The sequence below is a fragment of the Sceloporus occidentalis genome, unplaced genomic scaffold, assembly GCF_023333645.1.
Source record: "Sceloporus occidentalis isolate IW3139 unplaced genomic scaffold, rSceOcc1.0.p SCAF_17, whole genome shotgun sequence".
Taxonomy (NCBI): Eukaryota; Metazoa; Chordata; class Lepidosauria; order Squamata; family Phrynosomatidae; genus Sceloporus; species Sceloporus occidentalis.
Window position 1 is genome coordinate 1,260,001 of NW_028316997.1, and position 20,840 is coordinate 1,280,840.

A 20,840-nucleotide genomic window follows, 5' to 3' on the forward strand; every position below is an offset into this window, starting at 1 on the left:
TAGGATGGATTAAAAATAATGTAACCCCCCTCACGTGCAGTTCTCATGAAGTGGCCAGCAGAAGGAAAACTAGAAAGCACATGGCATAAGGTGAAAAAATGGCCATTGGGAGTTCCGGGGAGAGGAGTTCGGGGTTGGATGCCAGAGGCGAAGGATGCTTGCTGGGAGGAGAGTGAGAGAGGCCTAGGAACAAAGGCCTGCTTGAAACCCATGCTCACAGGAGTATCCTGGCAGGATCTTCCAGCAGTCAGTCAGTCCAAGATACAGAGCTGTTTGCAATCAGAGCAGTCCAGCTTTTAACCTCTTCACTGCTCACTCTGCTGCAGACTGTGGAGCTAAGGTAAGCCTAAAACCTCTTCTCCTGTCCCCACCACAGCAGGGCACCCTGAACTTAGCCACACACACACATATATAAAAAAAAGACTTTGATCTCCAGTTCCACTGACATACTGAAAGTTTTTTCCATACAAGTCTAGCCGTACTGAGGCGTAAGATCCTGAACAGGCCCCAACCGCGTTAGGCGCACCAAACGAAAGGCAGCCGGTGGCAATAAAGGGTTTGTTTTCAGTGAGCCCTGCCTCGGTTGTATGGATCCCTGGGCCCCCCATGTTCCCAATGGAAGGCAGAGACGGCTTGCAGGCCAAGTTGTTTTGGGGCGGCTTGGCTTCTTTTCTCCTACCGCAGGCCAAGTTGCTCACAGTCGGCTCTTTTTTGCACCAAGTCCTGGTTTCTGGCATGCCAAGTTGCTCAGAGGGTGGTGTCACGAACCGGGTCCATACAGACAACTGTAAAGACCCAGAGCGTCCAAAGATTGTGTGCAGGGGTTACGGTGCAGTAGCCTGGTGCAGATATCCTGCAGGCACCCTGGAGCAAGCATGAGACATAGCACTGGAATCATGTGCAGGATGCTCCTCCAGAACAGGAATCAGCATATCTGACCAGGAATGAGGAAGCCATTTCTTGCGAACTCTCCTCCAAAACAGAAGTCAGTATATCTGAACGGGAATAAGGAAGCTGTCTCTAGCGGACTTTTAGGTCCATGCGAAGGCAAGGCAGATAAACCCACATGGCTGGTTGCAGTAATCTATAGCGATGGAACTGTGTCATTGTTTGGGGGAACTTCTCTTAGCCACCTTAAAGAGTGACCGCTTGCGACCAGCACTACCGCTTTGCTGGCTGGAGTCACCACGTATGGATTTCCTGGTCAAGGTGCAGGTCCTCTACATAACAGGGGCAGGAGAACAGGAACACAGTGGACTAGCTGCATGTGCTGCAGACTCCATTCCGCGAACTCCTGGCCTTTTGCCTGCGGCCATATGTCACGAACCGGGTCCATACAGACGACTGTAAAGACCCAGATCGTCCAAAGATTGCAGGAGTTACGGTGCAGTAGCGGAGTTGGACAGGGCCTGGTGCAGGGTGACAGCACTCTCCCGGTGGGCATCTAGGGTTGTGCAGCCACATACCAGCGCCCTGACATAGCAGCGGATGATGACAGAACAGAGCGGAACTTGGAGATATCCTGCAGGCACCCTGGAACAAGCATGAGACATAGCACTGGAATCATGTGCAGGATGCTGCAGGCTGAGAGTATGGAAGCTAAGCAGAGTACAGGAGAAACAAACACATGCAGCTCCGCAGCCTGGGTAGAGCATGACAGGTGGCCCGTTGTCCCGATTAACCCCCCCGCAGGCCGAGCTGCTCGGAGTCGGCTCTTTTGCACCAAGTCCCTGTTTCTAGCAGGCCAAGCTGCTAACAGTCGGCTCTTTTCAACCCCGCGCCTGGCCGGGGATGGGAACTCTCGCTCAGGCAGCCCCAGATAGGCCCCCTGCGACAGGCGAGAGGTCCATCAGCCAATTTTTCTAATTATTTTTAATGAGTAGACAATTGAAGATTAACAATACAATGTAAAAATTTAACATTATAATATATATTTATATATATATATATTTAACATTATATATTTTTTATCAGACAGCGTACACTCATTCGCTCTATTTCGCAATCACTCTGAATATCTCCCTACCTTCTCCACCGAATGCTTCCTTATACCCGTCTTCTTTTCCATGCAGCTCCATTTTGTTCTCTCGCATCTTCTTGCTCTTCTTCTTTTCTTTGTCCACTGCTCCTTCTCTCTTCTCTTTATCCCCTCTTCCATGGACATAGATTCCAAGTAAACATCTGCAAAAGTGTGCGTGAGGGGAGAGGCTCTCCCAGCAGCTCTACTCTTTTGTGGAAGTGCACAGAGTGGCCAGAATGATGCAGATAGATTCACAGAAAAAAAAGAGGTGCAGAAACACTTTTCTTTCTCAGCGAATCTGTCTTCATTATTCTGGCCTCTTGTCAGGCTCCTGTCCTCGCTACTTCTCCAAACAGGAGTCCTTCTCTCCCAGAGCCATTCCCGCTTCCTTGGTGGCCCGACAGGGGTCAGCGCCAACGGCCTTGAGTACCTCACGCACTGCGAGGTGCGAGTGCCTTCGTGGGGCAACCGGCAGGGGGCATGTCCGGGCATCTGATGTGGTGTCGTCATTGGAGGTGGTTGGGGAAGTGGAATGGATGGCAGTAGCCTAGCTAGCACCATAGTCCACTATGGGAAGGGGGAGGATCTAGCTGATGCTGAGGGGTGGGATTGGGATCTGCAACCCCATAAAACACGTGCACCTACTTTAGTAGGTGCTTGTATAGTGCGCTGCTAAGGTCATTCCTTTCCTTAGTGTATTTCCCCTCTAGTGTCCATATTTGGTATTGCTTGCGCTCCTGGTTTTTGATCTCGGCTTGACTTCTGGATTCTCCTACACTTTCCTGACCTGACCTTGGCTTCATTCCTCGTGTTGCTTCTCTGCTGCTTGCCCCAACCTTCTGGTTTGCCCCTCGACAATGCTTTTGCCTGCACCCTTTTTGCCTATCCACCCTACTATTGGTCTCCAGCGCATCCCAACTAGGACCTTACACCTCTCTTGGAACTTACCCCCCAAAAAAGAGAAAATATCCAGTGAGCAGCCTGGTTCGAGATGTCAGAAAGGCAACAGTAAATCAAATAAACACTTGTTACAACCAAGGTATGTAGAATACCATCTCTGAACACACAACAGGTTGAACCTTGAAGCAAATGGGCTACAGCAGCAGAAGACCACACCAGCTGCCACATCTGTCAGCTAAGAAACGGAAACTGAGGCTATAATTCTCACAGGCTCACTAAAATTGGACAATAAAAGATTGGAAGAACGTTGCCTGGTCTAATGAGTCTTGATTCCAGCTGCAACATTCAGATGGCAGGGTCAGACTTTGGCGTAAACAACATGAAAGCATGGATCCATCCTGCCTTGTATCAACTGTTAAGGCTGATGGTGGGGGTGTAATGGTGTGGGGGACATTTTCTTGGCCCACTTTGGGCTCCTTAGTACCAATTGAGCAACATTTAAACGCAACAGCCAACCTGAGTATTGTTGCTGACCATGTCCATCCCTTTATGACCACAGTGTACCCATCTTCTGATGGCTACTTCCAGCAGGATAATGCACCATATCACAAAGTTCACATCATATCAAACAGGTTTCTTGAACATGACAATTAGTTCACTGTACTCCGATGGATGTACAGCCGCCAAATCTGCAGCAACTGCACGATGCCACCATGTTCATATGAACCAAAACTTCTGAGGAATGTTTCCAGCACCTTGTACAAAGTATGCCATGAAGAATGAAGGCAGTTCTGAAGGCAAATAATGTTATATAATGTTAAATAAAAATAAAACAGAAGATGAAAAAGTAGAACATGTGGAAATGGAAGTGGTCAGCAGAAGTAAAGTATGCTATTAGAAAAGCTTTGGGGGATAAATATATTTCCTTATGTCTGTATTGTGAATAATTGTGAATGTTTTTCCATTACCATTGAAATTATATATGACTTGACCTCATTAAAGCCTCACAAGTTTAATTTGTATGACAGATTGTTACATCTCCCCCAAAATCCCATTCACAAATGAATTTGTGACTTTTAGTGTTTGAAGGAGAATGCGTGTTTTCTTCTGTCCAAGAGATTTATAAGTAATTTATTATGTATTTGACTTGATTACACTAATATTGTTTTTGCACTGATACCCTATTCTCTTTTTACCTTATTCAAACTACATGATTTTTTTCCCTTTTCTTTCCTTTTATAATTTCTTGGCTTTTGTCCCCCTAATAATCTCTGCTTACAATAGACACCCAACTGTGCCTCCAAATATAGTTTGACATTATTATGTATGTCCATTCTTTTGCAGCTTGATGTTCTAACATGAATAATTTGTGATCTACAACTGAGCATACAGCTATTGAGAATTCAATGGGATATAATTACATATTTTATGATCCGCTGAAATATCGCTACTGTCAATCTAAACCTAGACCAAAAATACAGTGCAGATTTTAAATTACATCCATCTTTTCCAACAGAAGAGAAACACATTTGATCTCCTCTATTTAAAGCTACACAGTTTGAAATGAATAAATTAACTTAAATAAAAGCTAAGTATATAAAGTTAGGGTACACATATAGTCAAAATCATAAATAAGCTTAAAGATAGTTAAGTGATTTTAAATGTATTTTTTAAGAGCTAACAATTATAATAATTCAACATACAATTAAAACTTTCTATTGATATTAATATTTTATTTGTGCATTGGTTTTTGTTTTATTGCCCATCACCTGGTACCACTTCTATTTTCATTTATTTTGAAGACAGGTTTTTTTCTGAACAAATCATCTAAAAGTCCAGCCTTGTCTCATAATTAAGGTAGTCTTTTATTCAGACCTTAGATCCACAGCACCGCCGCACAGCTGACTAAGCTTATGGGCTTGTCACGCACCCACAATTTCACTCAGTCTCTATCTATCATGCTCTCTCACACTCTCATTTACTTTCTCACACTCACTCAGTCTTTTTTATGCTCTTTCTCAATGTCTCTGCCAACCATGTTTCTCTCTCCTTTTACGCAGCTCCACAGTTGTGCTGGTAGAAATTGTGAAATGGTGATACTGATTTTAAAACTATGACTAATAATGCGAAAAAAATATTTTATTTAAGGTTAGTGATCAGATGAAACCGTTTATTATCACATAGTTGTTTAGCTCCTTTTTAAATAATAATGATAACAGATATCACTCAAATGGCCCTAGTAGTAAGAAGGTATATATGTTGTCAAACTTAATTTGACAGGTGCCCCGCCCCTTTGTGGGTGGAGTTAACAAACCTCCTTTTAGCCACGCCCCCCCAGTAAAATCTCGTCAAACTTAATTTGACAGATGCCACGCCCCCTTTGATCTTGAATAACCGCGCCCTTTTTTATACACGATTGATTTCATTCAATTTCTGATTATAAACCTATTTAATTATAATGAATTAAACACACACCTTTTGTTATACGTATCTGGTCTCATTCACCGTACCAAAATACGATTAATAACCCTTTTGGACACGTATCCGGTCTCATTCACCGTACCAAAATACGTTTATATTAGGTATTTTTTATGTTGCTTATGTGCGATTGGTGTACACATTAGGAATGGGGATGTGCTGTTCAGGACAAGTCTGGACATGTTTTTAGAAATAGCGGACGTGTCTGGGCATGTTTAAGACAAGTCCGGACATGTTTTTAGAAATAGCGGACGTGTCTGGGCATGTTTATAACTGAAATAGTAGCGGGTAATGGCGTGACTAAAAAATAAATGAGTCCCAGAAGTAATATAGAAATAAAATATTTATTCAATCGTCAATCGTGTCTTTTTTTTTAAAAAAAAGCACACAGCAATACAACATTTACAAAAATAATAAAAAAAAACAATACAGTTATACACGCGAGTAAATACACCAAAAGATATTTTTACATATAGATAATTACAGATTCAACCAGTCAACAGATTGTTTCATTACACTCGAACGTCTTTTAGGTAGCAAATAGCCATGGCTAGTAGTTACACCTGACGGAGTTAAAGAAAGATCACTCAGAGAGTGTTTTGGGGTCGGATAACCCACAATGGGTGATGTAGCCGTCTCATGGTTCTGGGTTTTCAAATGATCCAAATAGTCTCTGTTTGAAGTATTTCCTACAACCGATGATGGTATGTTCAGTTCAGCCATGGCCTGTAGAAATAAATCCCAACCCTGAGGCATTTTACGCTGAGTTATTTTGTGACTCTGTGTAACACAACGTACCAAGTCTATTAAATTAGACCCCGGCACCACCCTATTTTTGTACACAAATTCCCCTTTATCATTCCAATATGTAACATGTTTTGAATTGACCATTCTAGTAAGCAATAATTCAGCATTTTTCTTATAGCGATCATTTACATTGTTAATAACATCTCTAACTACAACAGCCGGTGCTTCGGATGTTTCAGCAGCTTGAGTTTGAGGGTTAGGTTGTGTTGATGCGATGGATTCACCAGGAGGCAAAGAAAGTGTCAAGCTCAGCTTCTCACGATCATTCTGCTTAGCATGAACCAAGTATCTTTGCAGAACAGTAGTATACCTTTTGATCTTCTCATCCTGGGATATGTTTCTGTTATGTAGGACGGCTATAATATCTTCATCAAGACCCTGTATCAGAGATTTTTGACTATCCGTAGAGTGTTGCGCTGCTCGTTGTAGTAAGTCCAATTCTTGTTTAGGAACCAAATACATTTTTTCAGTATGCTCCATTAGCGGTTGCTTAAAAGTCCTGTCAACAGAGGAATAGCAAAACCCAACAGAGACCCGATAAAACCGCCAGACTGTTTAACCAGCTTCGACTTCTTAATGACTGATACCTTCTTATCGCTCAGAGCTTTAATTTTTTTCTTCCACTTTTTAAGTATTTCTACTTGTCGTGGTGATAATGGTATCTTCCCTTTAAGAATGTTGAGCGCTATTTCACATATGGCGGTGATTAAATCGGGAGACGCTGAGTGTAAAATAGACTGTCTTTGTTTAGATGGTGCATTTAGTAGAGCTTTTAGTTTATGCCAATTTCGGCGTAGCCGCTCAGACATGTTTACAGTTGCCGAGTATCTACAGGAAATGTAGAGAGGAACTACAAACTATCTCTTTTTAGAGTTCCGTTTTTTATAAATATACGTTGCAGGTATGTCAGGCGGAAATATACCGGTTCTTAATCGGTATTCTTCCGGCGTTGTAGGTTTTAAGTCTACAAGCAGATAACCATAGGGCCTACAGGTGGCATCTTCAAAAGCTTCTAAAAAGAATTGTGATTTTCCGGGGTACATTTGGCGGGCTAGAGTTGTAATTTGTAATTTATCCCTCGGGCTCTTAAAAAGTACCATGTAGTTAGTGTTTAAGTTTATTGTTCTGCTTTTTTTACCTTGGCAAAACACATTCTGAACAAGGTATATGATACTTAGGTTTCTGTGATGAACATATTTGGTGAAAGCTTTCTCAATTTCAGAACTTTCACTCGCGGCTTCCATTAGATCATCAACAACAACCAAATTTACTCTGCTAGGTGGGAACAAATCGTCATCACTAAATGTTTGCGGTAAACCCTCAATAAACCGAATATACGGTATAGTACGTGTTAATTCATCATACAGGGGTTGCCAACAGGCATAAAACCAGACAATGTTATCAGGAATATGCGACAATAAAGATGAAACATTTTGTAAAAGCTGTTTAACAAAAAAACTTTTTCCCGAACTAGAAGGCCCTGCTAAAATGCATGAAAAGGGGTGTTGTAAACGTGTATCCATTGTATCCACGTGTATCAGTAGCCGTATGGTAGGGTAGTAAAATTATCTGTTAAAAGTCTCTTGGTATAGACACACTTTTGTGTTTTATGAAGCGGTCGTGTTTCTATCTGCCAACACAATTTGTTTCTGACGATACCCGAATGGCGGACTAAAATTCGTTTCTGTTTGTCAGGGTCAGAGTTGTGGGGGTAGTCCAGTACCAAGTCTTTTAAACTGTCAAAATGTATCAGTCGTGCGTTGTTGGCATTCAGGGTTATACCTTTCACCTTCAGAGTTGTCTTACCCGTCGTCAATTTATAACCGTAAGTCTTGGGGCCGGCAGATACAAACTCAGTTATGTATGTATCCTTGGGTATCTCGCTAGTCAATTCACCTAGATAGTCACCCAGTGACGGAGTCCACTCACCATCTTTGCTGACAAAAATAACAGAGTCAGTGTCATGATAAAGACATCTCTCATTCAATTTGTCCAAAACATTATACAACTCTAACCGTGCGTAGGCAGTTGTGAAACAAGCGATAAAGATGTTTGTATTACGAGCCGTACTGTGACACCCCTCAGCATACTTCCAACCGAGCATAGCTGTTTCATCGTTGACAAAATTTAAAGAGGACACATCGTATTGGGGTAAAAATGTATAGGCAAAAAGCTCATCGGGGTCGGTTACTATACTTGTGGTCTGTAAATTTGATTTCTGGCCAAATTTACCCCATAAAGAGTTTAAAAACAGTTTAGCAATCTGTCTTTTTGCAGGGTTGACCTCTATCTTTTCAGGTCTTAACCGTACATCCTCTTTTGCATAATAGTCCATGATGTATTTTTGTTTTGTCTCCTGGTTTGTGCACCAGCTCGGGTACCCCGAGGCCTCCTGCTTATCCCTAAGATGGACTTTTATATAGTCTTCAAACAATCTGCTAGTAAACCTTGGGAAATGCCAAATTTCAAATATTTCACCCAGCCTGTACCCCTTTGTCAACGCTTGTTGTATTTCAACGGTACACCAAGTACCCGTGAGAGCCCGCTCCTCATCCGTATGCGCACAAATAATTGTTTGGCTACTGTTAGCGCATTTGTGGCATAATGGAAACATTAGTTTACCGTTCATCTTAACAGGTAAAACAGGGAAGAATAAGCCTCTAGGTGGGTAGACTTTTACTTTGGCAATACCAAAGTAGCTGTCAAAAGATTTAAAATTTTCAAAAATAATCTCCGGGTGACCGATGGGGTATGTTTTTGTTTTATTAACAAAGGGGTATAGACTAGTGAAATCATAATAGTGTATGGTCTCACCGGGAGCCGCTTTGTGGTACAGCTTAATAGCGTTTGTGCGGCCGCCGTAGAGAGCATCGCGAGGTTCCATAGGCTGTGGGAATTTTTGTTTAAGAATAAATTCCTGTACGCTCTGATCGGTCTCTATTAAGTGTTTCCACTCATGTTCCCACATCTCACGGACTTCATAACCCTGTTTTTTTAGAAAATGCGTTTTAATTTTAGTTTTATGGTTCAGCTGAGCGTAGGTTGTATTTGTAACGCTGTTAAAGTCCTTTTCGTTGTAGCACATGGGACAACCGTGGTAAAAGCAACCCTGAAATTCAAATGCTGTAGGCTTACCATTAATTAATGCATAACCATCCAAAAAATAGGAACCAACAGGTTTTTCACCACCTTGTAAGGCGTGCTGTATCGTGATGCCCTCTTTATGAGCGATATACATCAGCCACTGTATAGACACTGTTGAAAACCGCTTCTTATTTCTATGATAGTTGTCAGCTGGCAAAATCGCTATAGTGTTTTCCGGTAAATATTTAAACCTGTACATGGCCATACACACAGAGGCTAAAGTTGTTAGCTGAAAAGGGTCAATGTATTCTTTGACTACCTCAGAGCCCAAGTCACCATTAATTACCCTTTTACTTGTTGTCATTTTGATTATACTAGCTCTGTAACGGATACAAGCCTGTTTGAGAATTTTAACATCTTCAATACAGTATTTTTTCAGTTCGTCTTCAAAGTTAAATCTACAATTATTGTTCTCACCGTACCAAATCATGAAGTCGTTTTTTTCATCAGGCATCATTTGATCATAACCATAATGATCTACAGAAGGCATAGGGCCAATATACTTTTGGTTTTGAGCGGTGTTAAAGAAATGTGGAAAATATCCTTTACAACCCTCAAAACCCAAAGCCTGCGGCAACTTACTAAGCTTCATGGGTAGAAAATTTAAAGAGTCTATGAATCTGATACCCAAGTCAGACACGGTTACACACAACAACTTCCCTCCTTGAGCGAGTAATTTTATTTCAATATTCTCCTTAATCATCTGGTTCACCACAAAATAGGCGTCATATCTGCCAGCATTATGGGCTATAAATGTGTAGTCACGAAATGGCGTATCTATAAATGTGGTGACAAAAGTTTCTAGACAAGATGGGCCCTGAAGCTCCCAGTAGTTATCCCCCTCCAACTCTAATGCATAAGCGTAGTTGGGTATATGGACGCCGGTTTCCTGCATACACTCAAAATCATAAAAAATATATTTTTCAGTGGGCTCCTCTGGTGTGCATTTGCGCATGTAGCAGATGTGGCCGTCAAACGTATCTACAGGCGCGTAACATATTTGGCAAATTAATCCTTTGCATTCATGCTTAGACATGTCTGTGTAATGGCCACAAGTGTCGCAATACTTTTTTTGCTTACAATCTATGGTGCCTGATGAAGCCAGGAGTAGATGCTGTTTTAAGCAATTGTATGAGCGACAAAATGTCCGACAGCGAGGACATCTAGGTACCTCAGTTTTCACATCTACACAATCCTGTCTGTGACAAGCCTTACAAAAATACATGCATGAATGGTTGTTTTTGTGCTGGAACGGTGTGTGACAGTAATCACAAAAATAGTTTGCACCGATGAATGATCGAATTTGTTTTATACCATAATAATGTTTATCTTCGTGGTATATAAATAAAACCTTGTCTTTACAAGGCCCACCGGTATGGAAATACTTCCATGAACCACGATTGTGATACAGCACTTTAATTGTGACTTTTAAATGTTTTTCAAACGCGGGTATTTCGCTGAAACTAACTAATTGACCATCAGGGATACCTAGAGCTTTATGGATGTCCCTCGCTCTATCCAACAATACAGAGTCAGCGGTATCTGTCTCAGCTAAGAGGGCACAGAGACTAGCAGCCAAACACAGGTTATTATCATCGTTGTTTAGATCATAAAGCCAGCGCCTTTTTGTGGCAATAATGCGGCTGTAGGGTGTTGATCTGAGTCGTCTACGAGTCACAACACCACCGGCTCTATTCCTAACAATAATGACAACAAGTCTCAATGATCCACTACCTATGATTTCAGCGTTGCTTTGAACCAGGTTAGCCATGGCATTCAAAAAGTCCTCAGCGTTTAACATATCCTTAGACCTCCTAACAGAATACAAAGGCCTATTAAGTCCATCAGCATCCAGACGTAACTGGATAAAATCATTTGGACCTATATCAGGCATAATTCTATTTAAAAGATCCTGAACTGCATCATGTACAGCCTGAATTGCATTAGCAAATGATGGTATCTGTTCCAAATTTACAAAGCGAAAAGTTTCATAATATTCAACAGCATTAAAATGGTTAAGTTCCCTGCGACGCTGTTCAACATGCTCTAAAAACACAGGGGGATCTACAACATCTTGAGCATTCTGCGGTTCAGGCTCTACATCAGCATTAACATCAAAAGCAGGAGACCTTAGGGGTACCGCCGGTGTCTCATTTGTGTGGGGTGTCAAGGGTAAAACAGGAATTGTAGCTACATGCTCAGTCGGAGGTGTGCTGGGTGCTACACTACGTTCTGTACCAGAAGTTGTTTTAGGTAAACTTCTAGTCCGTGCTAAACGTGTTGCCCGTGTCAACGTCTTTATTGATCGTTTAATTGACTTAGCTCTACGTTTGGTAATATGTCTATAACGAATTTGTTTGTGAGATAAAACCCCACCAGCCATGCCTAGTCACGCTGTATTCAACAAACGAACCCCTGTGCGAAAGTGTGCAGTAGCCTTATCAATACACGATAAACGATTCAAAATGTCAGGGCGTCTAATGTCATCGACATGTCGAACCGTATACATTAATTCACGCAATTCTATTATCACACGGATAATAACAACTTTTAAATCAGTCCAGAAGATAACTTCTGATTTCAACCAGTCGGTTAAAGCCTGTATATCCCCAGCATGTGGTAAACAGGTTGTTGTATCGGTAGTCACGTTGTGTTGTGTGTCTGTAGCTACGAGGTTGTACCCGCTCCTAAATGGAGCCTGTATATCCCCAGCATGTGGTAAACAGGTTGTTGTATCGGTAGTCACGTTGTGTTGTGTGTCTGTAGCTACGAGGTTGTACCCGCTCCTAAATGGTTCCCTAACCTTGCAAAGTAAGAGGTTGAGACATTTATCTTGTTTCAACACACTATCAATAGCCAAAGCCTTATTTACATCGTCAAGTGTACGCTTAGCACAGCGTTCAAGATCATAACAGAAGATGATTTTATTCATACACCACAAACTGCATTCTAATACACTTTGAGAATACTGGGGGTTTTTATTTTTTTGCTTTTGTTTCTTATTTTTATTTGATAAGCGGTGTAAAGGACTTAATTGTTTTGATACATGTAAATTTGTGTTGTTTGTTATGTCTTGTAAAACATTCCTTTTTTTAAACAATGGTTGTGTTACAACTACATCTGTCAGAGCCCTCTTTGCTTTTACATTTACTGTCGCATTATCATGCAAAATTCCTGAGACATTTACTGGGATTATGTCTGGTGACTCACCCGATGGGTTATGTGGTCCTTTCAATATCGATCGTTCGTGGGTCAAATCCTTAGGTGGGGCTGTCCTTTTTGTAAAAACCTCTGACGACGTAGACGGTAGTTCTTCAGATATATGGAGACTATCTCTTGGTGGTCGGTTCAGCGTATCTCTAGGTGCTCGGTTCAGCGATAACTTTGACTCTGTGTAAAAGATACAAATAAATTGAAATCTTGTATATGAAATAAAGACATATCTTTACTATACATAAATATAGCATATAGGCAATCATTATCTTACAGAGTAAACTTTAATGTGTTTTCCATGACTAAGTCACTGCTTAGTGTTTATACTCACTAGGTTTTTTGTTGCTTTGAGTGGATGCTCCGTTATTAGAGATCAACACTTGATGATTCTGAGAGGTTGCAGACCGCTCACAGTTACTGTTGATCAGCACTTTGGGGTAGAGGCTGGAATTTGTATGTGTCGTTTCTAAAATAACCAGTAATTGATTAGAGAGTACAATTACACGGAATACATAGTACATAAAATTCTTAAGCATACAACCCACCTGATAATACTGAATCCCGTTGACTCTCACTCTGAGGCTTTGGAGATCCGGTCATAAATGCATCGGACAAAATGTCGATATAGAAATCATCCAGCACTAAATAATGCAAATGCTTTAGGTTAACGTATGATCTTGAGATACATTTCAAAGGTTTTTTAAAGCGCTATTAGTTTAAAAACTTACAAGCTTGTGTGTCCGCGGAGAGACTGTTCAAAAGGCTGGCGTCAAATGACGTCTGACTTGTTTGTTCCTGAAACACCATAGGGTATTGAGCGGTATGTGACGTAAAATTGATCACTTAACCACGCCTACAAGATACTTACATCCGCGGCATACATTTAAAGGTTAACATACACATTTTTTTAAAGATAAATATAAGAACTACAAGACTCCCGACCACATATTGAAATTTATATGAATTTTCTCATTCACAACGCGTAGGGATACAATTTAAAGGTCTAGAGACTATTTCCGCACACACGCCACACATATGCAAATTTTTTTATATTTGTTAAAGAATACTACAGAATAATGTTCATCGTACAAGAAAATTTACACAGTTATTAAAACATTCAAGAGCTTACCGCATCCATTAAATCAGTGAAAATAGTGGTCTTGTCCATGCTTTTCTTGTAGCTCCTAGACTTGTAAAGGATGAAACCTCTAAAGAGTTTATATACCCTTTTAAACTGTCGGTGGGTTTGATTGATTGTTTCTTAATGATCTGGGGTCAGGGTGAATATTGGTAAAAAAATAAAATAAAATAACCACCGAATACTTTTCATTATAAAAATTGTATGTTTTATTATTGATAACTCAAATACATGCATAAGCTAATAAAAAAATTATTGAATCAATGACGTTTTTGATAACACGCTATACATTTCTGAATATGCACACTACGATAACCCCCATTTCGTATACCACGCATATATTTCCACACAAAACGTGACACCAATCGATCATTTTGTTTAAATTCATTAGTAAAATGGTTTAAAACTTCTTTAAATGATAATCCTTTACACATATGATGAATAAAAAATACACAAAATTCTCCACAGACGGATGACAGAGTACTTTGCAACTGCGCATTTTGAAAACATATCCGCTTAACATTTATATTCAAAAAAGCTAATATTTCTTTAGGAAATAATGGGCTTGCGGGGGAGAGTCCGTATGAATCAAAAAAATATCCTCTTCTCTTTTGATCGATATAGCAGGCTAACCAATGTTCTCCGGGTAATGTATGTGGGTCTGTATTTATAATGAACGCTGCAGGCATATTGGTCAGTTTATCAATCGGTAGCAAGTCGCAGGGAAACACACCCACAAATATATCCTTGGAAAAAGGATCCGTCTTTAAAATGTGTGTCAACTCTAAAGTGTTCATGCTTATCTTTAGAGGTAATCGTACAGCACTTCCCTACGTTGATTTATTTCGATAATATTTTCAAACTGACCGTAAACCAACAGATTTACGGTGCGTTCCAATGCCCTGGAAAAACGTATTTCGGCCCTCAGGTTACCGGACCGAATGAGTGAGAAGTGGGTATTACACTCTTGATCAGGAGATAGATCGAAAGCAAATAGCGTATAACCGTTCACAAATTCTTCTCTGTCGATGATAACTCCCGAATCGCTGCAGTTCTTCTGCGCCAATTGTAAAAATGCCATATATTCACGTACAGCGTTAAAGTGTTCAAAATCGGGTTGAAACGGTTTTGCGGGTATTTGTTCACCATCCAGATAGAGAGCCGCAAAATTCACATTGTTATGTTTAAAGCATAAAGGGTTTCTGTCGTAAGCCCCAGAAAATGCCTCATTATCAACAAATGCTAAAATTACAAACTTTGGTATCTGCCCCAGGAACAGATTCTCTTGATTACAAACTCGGCTTCCTGTTGGTACGCTGAATACTTTCATACTAACACGTTCAATGGCGTACTTAGCATTACCGGTTAAAAGTGCTTGGGCGTGACCTATTCGCACGGCCGGCGAAATTTGCACACGTTTGATGAATAGCGTCGCGTTTAGAATTTGCACTTTCAATGGATCCTGTTCTGCAGACATTAAACAAAATGTATCTTTATTTCTGGTGAGTTTTATTTTCAAGTCCAAACCATTCAGTATGAGTTTTTCTTGGAAAAAAATATCGCTGTGTAGATGTCCTAGTAGTTCTACAGTTTTTCCTCGTTCTGTCATTTGAGCCCGTTTTGTAAAACCATTATTGTCTCCGTTTAGCACACGGTCTTGATGATGCCCGGCTGTATCTTTGTAGAATAAACCGGCTGTAAACTGTGTAGACAAAGCATCGGCGCTATAATTCAGAAGCGTCTCGATGTATGCTCTGTAAGAGTACAAATTATTAGATTGTGATATTAATCTATCACCAAGGGTGATATCCAGTTGATTGAACAGAGTCGCTATAGGGTAGTTGATTAGACTGACGCGTGCTCCTTCAGGAATTTGCGAGTTGTCATTTTTTACAATTTTACACGTTATATATAATAGGGTGTTATTCAAATCAAAATAATGTTCTCCGCTCCCTGCGATGTAGAATTCAAGCGGTGAAGTTTCAGAAATGGCTGCGAGCGGCTGCACTTCTACATACAGACTTTTTTCTATGCTGGTCTGTGTCGGTTTTATATCAAACAGGTCCAGTTCGGATTTGGCACACTCCACGGATGCTGTATGGATAAACGCCATGATAGCAGCTTAAAAGATGTTTTCCGTTCTCCGTCTCGATGTCTTTCTCTTTTTTCTAGACTTGCTGCTCGCCTCTTTATTAAGGCGCCGTGCTGCGCTAGGAGGAAATGCTGCAACGTGTTTCCGCTTCTTCTTTGGAATTTGTTTGCCTATGTAAACAAGACCCGATCCCTCCTGAGGTTGATCGGCCATTCTGCTCATAACGGCTGTTGAAACACGCCCCACAATATCTTTTGCAATGTTCTTAGCGGCGGTTTTTACATGAGGTTTTACAATATCCAAACCGCGTCTGAACAACGGTACAGCCTTTCTGAATAGATTGCGAAAAATACCTCCCAATCCACGTCCATACATATACGCGCTACCATGGAAGCCTGGAAGGCCGTGCCCGGCCTGCGACTTGTAATAAGCGCTGTAAACATGCGGCTCACCGTAAGTTTTAACAACCACCATCCTTGCTTGTTTCAGTAAAAACCAACCCTCCGTGGGCGAAAGTGTAGTTTAACGATGGCCTTCCCGTATTTGAATGACACATTTGTGTTCTGGTCGTTCTTTATCTCGATGGTTATGTGGTCAAAATGGTATTTACTCACGGGTATGTAATCGGGTTTGATGTAACGTTGTGTAATTATTTCATTATTGTTTCCTGTGATTTCAACCGTACGTAATAGAGGAACAAAGCTATCCCCGACACGTTGATGTTCTATTATATCCGTGTACAGGAAAAGCGTGTAAAAGCTGTCTTTTATGTCGGCGCACATGCGTCCTTTTATGTTGTTGTCTGTGCGATTAGAATCAATACCAAGAATGTGCGTCAATCGATCACTGGCTATAAAGGTGTCTGTACCCGTAACTGACACTGTTCTTTCTAACTCATTATAGTGCACCTTCAAGTCCAGGGGTTGTTGTTTGTTGTTAGCAATTGCTTCATTAATATTTTTCACCAAACTTTTAACATCGCTATAATATCCAGATTTTATCTTGAGTTGTTTGAGGGGTCCTCCTGGACAACCCACAAATATCACACCCTCGTGAGGTTCAAAGGTATTCCATGTGTGCGGATACTGGATTTCTGATAAAGCAACCTCCCATTCTCCTTTTAAGAACACCGGCTTGGAAAGTTTTGTTGTATAATTGGAAATCTCATTTTGAGGATACATTAAATAAGAGGCGTTACTGGGTAGAGTGATATAAAATGCGTTTTCTTCCATCGCTATATATTTTAGATACTAGTCAGTTGGTTTTTCTCGATCCAGCTATTAAATGATGTTGGATGTCCTAACCATTTAACGTAGTAGAATTTTTTTCCTCTTTCCGTCTTCTGTCTTAGAATTTTTTCAATTCTGTAAACACGATTAGCGTTTGGAGGAATCTTTTGTATTTCTTCGGCATAAAATGACCCCTCAATAGGTTCACCGTTACAATCTTTTAATATATAAAGTGGTTTTACACCTTTGGTATTTATACCGTACACTGTAAATATTTCATCTGTGAAAGTCTGTTCGTATCCTTTATCAAAAATACCTTTGTATTTAGATATTCTGACCTGATCTCCAATTTTCAGTGTCGGTGTAATCCTTTTACTCTTGAAATAATCGCCATAAACAGTTTTCCATACGGTTAGACTGTTATCCCTCGAAACCTCAGCTGGGGTGCAGCGTATTGTCCGATGTGCGGTGTGGTTATAACTAAATATTAGGTCGGGGAGAACATCTATATATCGGTATGTGTTACGAGAGGTGAAATAGCGCCACATTTTGGATTTTAGAGTTCTGTTAAAGCGTTCTACAATCGCCGCTTTCACGGTGTTATTTGTCACAAAATGTAGGATTCTGTAGTTTTTTAATAATGCATTTACATCTCTGTTTAGGAATTCTTTTCCTCTGTCTGTTTGTAACTTTTGAGGTACACGGCCTTCCTGAAATATAGTCTTAAAGGCATCTGCGACGCTTTTTCCCGTTTTAGTCCTCAAAACTACGGCCCAAGCATATTTGGATAATACGTCTATAACGGTCAGAATATATTTTATTCCGCTGTTGTATTTTGCAAATTCGATCATTGAGACAAGATCCGCTTGCCATTGACCATCGATGTCGGAGACACAAATCATATTACGTTTAAAATTTTTTCTTGCAGGTTTGTGTAATGTATAAGTGTCTTGTTCTGTCAATTTTTCTTTTCTGTTTTTTCATTCCAACCCTAATCATTGTAACTGTTTGTTTCTGTAGAAATTTTTCTTTTCTGTTTTTTATTCAAACCCTCTTTCAGTTATAAATATGCCCACTATTTGTAAAAACATGTAGCAACATATAAAATACCTAATATTAACGTATTTTGGTACGGTGAATGAGACCAGATACGTGTCCAAAAGGGTTATTAATCGTATTTTGGTACGGTGAATGAGACCAGATACGTGTCCAAAAGGGTTATTAATCGTATTTTGGTACGGTGAATGAGACCAGATACGTATAACAAAAGGTGTGTGTTTAATTCATTATAATTAAATAGGTTTATAATCAGAAATTGAATGAAATCAATCGTGTATAAAAAAGGGCGCGGTTATTCAAGATCAAAGGGGGCGTGGCATCTGTCAAATTAAGTTTGACGAGATTTTACTGGGGGGGCGTGGCTAAAAGGAGGTTTGTTAACTCCACCCACAAAGGGGCGGGGCACCTGTCAAATTAAGTTTGACAACATATATACCTTCTTACTACTGGCCCTGATTAAAAGTTCACATACCCTTGAATGTTTCAGCTTGTTACAGACACACAAGATGACACACAGGTCAAAATGACAATATGAGATATATGAGATATCCAAAGCCTTGAAAATGCCAGCCAGTCCTGTTCAACCACTTATTAAGAAGTGGAAAATATGGGGATCTCTTGATACCAAGGCAAGGTCAGGTTCACCAAGAAAGATTTCAGCCACAACGGCCAGAAGAATTGTTCAGGATACAAAAAAACTCATAGGTAACCTCAGGAGAAATACAGGCTGCTCTGAAAAAAGCACAATACAACGATACTTGAACAAAAATGAGCTGCATGGTAGAGTTGCCAGATAGAAGCCTTTACTGCGCCAATGGCACAAAAAAGTTACGTTATGCTTGACAACACCTTGACATGCCTTACTGTAATTTAGAGTGATGAGACCAAAATAGAGCTTTATGGTCACAATCATAAGCGCTATGTTTGGAGAGGGGCCCACAAGTTCTATGGTGAAAAGAATACCATCCCCACTGTGCAGCATGGTGGTGTTTCAATTATGTGTTGGGGGTGTCCAAGCTCTAAAGGCTCAGGGAATCTTGTGAAAATTGATGGCAAGATAAATGTAGGATGTTATCAGAAAATACTGGAAGACAATTTGAATTTTTCCGCATGAAAGCTGCACATGGGAAGCTGTTGGACTAGCACTACGATGACCCTAAGCACAAGGCCAAGTTGACTCTCCAGTGGTTACAGCAGAAAAGGGGAAAGTTCTGAAATGGCCATCACAGTCTCCTGACCTTAATATCATCAAGCCACTCTGGAAACGCAAATGTGCGGTTCATGCAAGACGACGCAAGATTTTGCATGACCTGGAGGCATTTTGACATGACTAGTGGGTAACTATACCACCTGCAAGAGTTTGGGGCCTCATAGACAACTATTACAAAACTATTGCTAAAGGGGGCAACGATATATAAATATGCACCAATGACCTCCTAAACTTCAATGGTGACACGAACACTCACCCCAAGATGCCCCGGGTGATTTTGCCACTCACAAAATGGCAGCGCGTCCTTAAAAAAAAAATAAAGTTGGCGTCTGGTGAGCAGCAGCATAGCGGGAGAGCCAAGGGTGGAAACATGGACAAGCTGCTTCTCAAACGAGCTTACAATCTATCTGTATGCGTCTCCATCAAAGAGTAAATAAACAGTGTATTAAAATTAGAATTAAAATTTAATAAACCACATATAATACTGATCCATAAATGAATATGATGCATTTATCTTCGATAACAAGGAGGGTCCTCAATAAAATAAATGGAAACAAATTGCAAAAGTTCTGACATTTTGTGGAGGGAAAGCGGGAAGGGACTGTGTGTAGGAAGGTACATAATAAATGATTGATAGCTCTAACAGCCTTTGGTTTTTGTTTTCCTTACTTTTTTATTCTGGCCAATCAGTATTTACAGGAGCAAGGGACAAGAATAGATAGATAAGTATGCTGACTCCATTTTAACTTGTCAGTAGCAGCTACAGACTGAAAGGAATTGCTTAAGTAGTACATTTTTACTACCTACAAATCCTTTTAGTTGTGTGCAATGCAAATTATTAAATCAGTAATAAAAAATGAGGCATTTGACTGTGCTTGCATTCACTGTGTTTCAGTTCTTAAAATACTGTTTCTGAACTAGGTTGCACTAGCAAAACCTATTAATTTAAAACAATGTAAATAATATATCAGGAAATATTGTTGACAAAGTAGGAAGGACAAGAACTGTGCATTCATGCCGTGGGTTTTAGTTCTTGAAGTACTGTTCCTGAATTGGGTTTAAGGTGCACGATTATACTACCAGCAAAATCTCTTAATTTAGGACAATGTAAATATTAAAATTCTGATGAATATAATAAAATATTGATGACAAATTAGGCAGGGCAGGTAACAGTGCATGCACAATTGCACACTGAGTCAGTTCTTGAAATATTGTGTGTTAGCTGTAGGCTTACGCTACCAACAAAGCCTCTTCATTTTAGACAACACAGATAAAAAAATATTGGAAACAAATTAGGCAGGGCAGGGGACTGTGCATGCTCATTGTGTGCATTAGCAAAACCTCTTAATTATGATCAACGCAGGGGGTTGTGCTGCGTGTCCAAGTGGTCCTTCAGCAGTACTCTTGTCTGTGGCCCCCAGAGTAGCTTTTTATAGTTTTTTTAACCAGTAACTACAACAGAATTCTTTGCCCGAGAAGGAAAAAGGGGAAACACAAACCCAATTTGTTCTGAATACCTTTTGGCCCATTTGCACATCTATTATTTTCTT